General features: G+C 42.7%; 1 protein-coding gene across 1 annotated transcript in view; it reads right to left on the bottom strand.

The window, feature by feature from the left end:
- The window catches only part of LOC118414629 (paired box protein Pax-6-like), a gene marked incomplete in the record, with an annotated part of 94,710 nt that extends 91,174 nt beyond the window's left edge, over positions 1-3,536 (bottom strand). The window contains 1 exon segment of the mRNA XM_035818807.1: positions 2,689-3,536.
- Between the last annotated feature and the right edge of the window lie 2,317 nt (positions 3,537-5,853).

Here is a 5,853-nt window from a genome sequence, read left to right as displayed (position 1 = left end):
CCATGCAAAACAGCGGTGTCTACACTCCAACCTGTAGAAAGGTCGGCTAGGACCGTAACAAGACACCGGTGATATACACAACAGACCTATCGACGAAAAAGGCGAACAGGACTGACAGTATCACCATCAGCATTCCGAAGGACCAGCTCCAAGGTTTACAATTTGCCTGTTATAAGACTACTTCTGCGTTAACGAGAAGGGGAATGACAAGACTTGCCTCTTGTGGGACGGACTTGCCTCATGTACACAACTTGCCGTCTTGAGATACACCAAATCTACCTGCAAGGATTACGATATAAAGCTATGGATCAATGCTTCAACATGGGAGTAAAGAAAGGTGTGAGCTTAATAACGATTCGTGTCTTATGGATAGTAATCGGACGGTCATATTATATGATAGTCACGACATATCCTAACAAGGCACCGATGGAAAATATTCAACTACGTACACACAGGAACAGTTCGCTACTTCAAGAGCCAGAGTAGAGACTGTGGGACTTAAGAAATTCTTCATTGTAGAAAGTGCTGTGTTCATTACTGATGGAAGAAATACTCGATGTACATGCACCAAAGGCAGGTAAGTGCTGTACAGAAGCGTTGCACAAATACGCAGCATCCAGCTGTTGTCGAAACCGCGGAATGGCACAAGAGTCTGCGGTGGTGGTCAGAAAAGATATAGGAGGAATACCTCGACATGTTTTGGGATTTTGACAAAGAAGTTCATGATTACCAACGCCTGACAAATTCCATGAAACTTCGGCTTCCACCGCCTGGTAAATAGAACGAGTTTCCAACTAGTCAAGTACTTCTTGGAAACCTTAAGACTACCAGAACAAGCCTTAAACCATGTGCCGACGGTCTGCATCGCAACCTGCAGTCCTCAGAAACATCTTACCAAATCGTTTCACACAAAACCTCAGTTTTTTGGAACTGATTCCACGTATTCTTTTTTGTAAAATCACAATTTTGTTCCCATCTGGCACAGTATACTCAGGGGGGGATCCCGACGCAACGCCTTAGTGCGACCTGGACGCCATTACTGTTAGTCATCCTATTCAGTGTCTTCGCGGAATCTTGGACATAATCGTCCCTTTTGTCGCAGGAAATTCGGCAATTAGAGTGCAGATAGTCGACATATCAGCGGATCGTCAGACCAGAAGTGTGAAGCATGCACGCAGTAAGAAAGTTTCGAACTATTGGCACAAAATTGACAGAAAATACTCGTTTGGATTGCCCAAGTGGTTAATGACAGAACTAGCCGAGTACAAAACATGGTTGCGAGTTTGACCAAAAAAATGACCGAAGAAACAGTGCACAGAAAAACATATAAAGCTGTGTTGTTGCAAGACCCAAAGCAACAGGCAATGCTACAGACACTTGCAGTCTGAGGCTTGCTGTTATAAACAGAGATTCATTTTGGTCTCGTCTACAAGCTATGATCTACAAAATTAGACTATTCTGTCTTCTGTTACATGGACCGGCAAATTGACCAAACAACAACATTCCAATAACATCGTCAGAAGGCAATAAGGGCGTTTTGATTCACAACTTAGTTAGTGAACTCCGTAACGCTATTACGATCTGCATTATCAAACGATCCCACCAAAACAAGCTTAAGAACTTAAGATAATGTGTGGCATCTTACATATACAGTTTAATGAGTATAGTTTCACTAGGGTATCCTCAACAGTATATTCCATTTTCAAACTATATCATTATCGAATCGTCAGACTGCAGTATTATCGAATCGTCAGACTGCAGTATCCGACATGTTTCAGTCTTCATTAGTTACGTGTATAAATAAAAACATTGTGAATGAAGTCATGAACAATGGCGGAAACATATTTAAGAGACTTAATTGCTTCTCTGCACGGCTGTTTTTTTTTTGTAACCACCACCACCACGTCGAACATGGCGACAACTTTAGAAACGCCACATTCTGTGTATTCCAGCGTCTTCTACATAACAGATGGAAAACTGCTGTCTTCTGCCCCTCTTAAGCCATACATGAACCACTAGAAAACACGCGTATCTAGCCAAAGGTAACAATAACTAGGGGATGTGATATCGACTTAGCTGGATCGGGACGTGGACGAAAACTTGTCGGGGCTCAAGAGTCGCGCGACCGTCCACACAGCGAGAACACCCCGGTCTTTCTGTCGTGGCACACGACAAGACCACGATGGAAACATTACCTACAGACGCTAGGTCTAGACATAACCAATGGAAAGTTTACATATCGACCAGATTCGTCCTTTTCTAACTGATATTTTGTGCGTGTTCCTCATGTAAAACCGGGCAGTAGGTTTGTGACATGTACGATCGGCCGGTGGCAAATGGCGATACTATCAGGTCTGTAGAAACAGCTTCGGGCTGACCCGGCAGACAGGGACATACTCGCTCTGCAACTTTTTTTCACGTTTAGGATCGACGTATTAGACTATACAGTACCGACTGTCGGCCTGCTAAGATTGCTACTTCCGCCGTACCGTGGCGGGAAATTCGGCGGTGGCAGGGCTCACCCCTCCCCGAGGACAGAGCGTCCCGTGCCCCGGTGACTGACAGGTAGGGAGGAGGTCCCGCCCCGGTCATTATTGCACCCTTATCGGAGCAAATCACACACTTGGTGTATTTTGCGTGCTTACTGGAGTGGATATGCTTTTATATCTGGATTTGGTCGGGATTTACCTTTCACGGAGGCCGTCCGTAGCGTCCAGGAATCCTTGTCGTAGCCGTCCTCGGGGTGAGATCCCGGAAAATGCGGGCTGGGAGTCCGGAGCGATCCTGGGGAGCCCGGGGAAAGTTTGTGCGAGGAGTTTTCCGCGGTGTGGATGGCTGGTGCTGGACCTGCCCGACTGACTGCACACACAGGCCCGCCGGGGTGTGAATAAGGACGTTTAGCCCCGCCGACTGCCCTCCCAGCTACATTCATTAGGCGCCAAAATACGGAGGCTCGCAAGGAGGTTTGGCATCTTCATTTTATTATCCCTCATGTGAAAATTGTGGAACCCCTTTACGTTACGATTATATTGATGTCCATACGCCCACTCAGAACATGACGTAATTATATTTGAAAGAAGTCATAGCTCTGCTGAATATAGAGATTTAGGAATCACCGTAAACCCTATCTCGCCCCCAATATAGGTTCAAAGCATGTTTCGTCTTTCATTGACAGAAATGATCATAAAACTGGTACGTAAAATCGACGTAGAAAGAGAAATTACCCAAAGAAGTAATGCAAACTCACTATTGCATTATCATGTGGCCGGTTTCTGTCATCATATTGTAACCAAGCCTGAAATGATAACAATAAATGTAGCATGTACAAATAGATACATTTTAATTACTTGCCTTGACCTTTGACCCATCGCTGACGACAATGGACCAGTGTTTATTACGTCACGTTCCATTGAGTTCGTAATTACATAATAGAGCTGTTTTTCTTACTTTCCATTTTAATTCATCATATGACCTGCTAGAGTATTGATGCATACATAATTGTTATACACTTGTTCATGTGAAGTTTGGGCTGCTTTGAAAAAAATAAAATAAAGAATACTGGAGATATAGAAATCTTTCTACATGTATATAAAATGTAAAATGCTTAATTGTATCTACAGCTCATTTTCATCTCTTTCCTTCTTATTAATGTATATTATAAGGCCCGTTTCCGAAGGTAGATATTTGTCTAAGAAAACAGCATATAACATGACAATGTACATGTATATGTGACGTTAAGAATGTGTCAAATTCTGACAGCCTAAATTAAAATCATTAAATGTAGATATTTTCCCTATTCATTCATCTAGTAAATCGTTCATTCATTCACTCATTCATCATTTTTTCTGTGTCATACGTTTAACCTTTTTTGGTATCTTCATATTGACAAAAAAATCACAACAACCGTGTGATGTTAGTCCCGTATTGGAACTGTCGGGTTTGATGTCCAGGAAAAAACTCAAGGATGGAAAATGGTAGAAATCCTCATTATAGAAATTCTAATGAAAACTATTCTTTTATCTAGAAAATAGACCACCTGCTAGTTACGGCTTCCAGAATATCCATTCTAGGTGCTGAAAATTCGAAAGTTAGAATTTCTTCTAATTTTTCTTATTTTTTTAAGCACCCAGAACAAAAAGACTTGTAGAGACTCGGTAAGATATTGTATACAGCACAATTGCTTGTTGCAATAGACTATTATGTCCCCACTCGCCCTTTCAGCGCAGTAACAATAGAATTCCGGCAGGCTGAAAAACACCCATTCTGGTCAAGGCACGAACCACCAGTCTCACAATACCATCTCCGAGAATGGTCGTATATAGTCTCGTCAACAGGCGCCTTAGGTGTGTTATACATATATCCATCTTAGACAAAGGAGACAAAATCCATGAACAACAACCACTTTCGCATGCTCAGCCTGTGGTTAACTAACAGTAATCTCCAAGCAGATCCCACGGTAGCATAACATGTTATCAAAAGCTGGCAGAGGAGTGAAGCCGGCTTAGGAGTGTGTTTCTAACCGGCAAATGGACACCTTTTGGCTGACTACACTCCTTGGCCAGTTTGGTACTATCTTATGCCATTGTAGGGTCTGCTTGGAGATCAAACTAACAGCAGAGCCTGGCTAGTCGCACACGGCAGAGACCGTCGAAACGGAACGTCCGTCAGGACGTAAAGAGAAATAAAAAAAAATAATAAGGAAACGAAACTACAGAACCTAAATAGCAACCCGGGAGGAAAATGTTACAGTGAAGTCAAAGCTAGCAGCACTTTATGATTGCTTTAATACGTTTTGGGTGTTTTGATGTATCAAAATCCAATTATGAAATTCAAGGGTCACGACTGCATGGCAATTCTGTGTAGTCTATGCTGGGAATCACGGAAACACGCATACACAGACAAGCATCATAGGAATATTTCCCCTCTATCATTTATTTATTTATTTATTTCATCTTGAAAACAGATGGGTAGCCCCTACAACAGTGCATGATCATTACATCACCTCCAAAAAATGGTGGGCTTTCAAGCGAGACCAGTTGGGACAGGACAACTGTTGAAGAGAAGTTAGACTGCGACCACACTGCGACTTCTGTGCGATTCAAGATCTGTAAGCTCAACGTATTTCATAGATAAAGAACGATTGATTTCTTACGTTTTGGGTGTTTTAATGTCTTCTATCATTATCAAAAGATTAACACAAATCTAGTCTTAATCACAGTACGGATTCTCAGCACGGTCGGGGCTGTAGAGACAAACAAGACAAATTCAGCCCTCCTTGACCTACGGCACTACAAGTACAGGTACAGGTGTGATTTATATCGGCTGTAAACCGTTGCTGTTGGCGGTCTGCCCTTTCTCACGGGCAGAGGAACAGGATGGGCAGGTTTACCGCTCCCTGACGCTTACCCATGACGCTTACTACCAGCATCATATCATCACGCTTACTGGGAATCATTCAGACATGTTTACGATTAGCGATAGAACTATTCAATAGGTGAAGAGGAAAAACCCCAACCTTCCTCAGTCCTCAGTTTGAACTTACTGGTCTTTGAGGCGAAAGGAAGGGTGATTTCTGATGAGCAAGAAAGTCTATAGAAACCCGAACAATTTTGTTCAGAATCCGAAAATTGTAAAAATGTCGATTTTTAGTCGGGAAGGGGGAAGAAGGCCTCGAAACCTGCTAACAGAAACCACTGCCAACGTCAGTATATCATGATATTCCCAACTATCTGTGCCCCTTTGTAATGGTACATGCATATTTTCAAACCTATTGCCCCCTAACCTCCTCATTTACACCTGAAACAAATGGACTTCAGGTGCGTTTAGGAAGTTATGATCGAGCTTCTCACAATT

The sequence above is a fragment of the Branchiostoma floridae genome, chromosome 4 (assembly GCF_000003815.2).
Source record: "Branchiostoma floridae strain S238N-H82 chromosome 4, Bfl_VNyyK, whole genome shotgun sequence".
Lineage (NCBI taxonomy): Eukaryota > Metazoa > Chordata > Leptocardii > Amphioxiformes > Branchiostomatidae > Branchiostoma > Branchiostoma floridae.
Note: the sequence above shows the minus strand (reverse complement) of the source record. Positions and strands in the feature narration are given on the sequence as shown.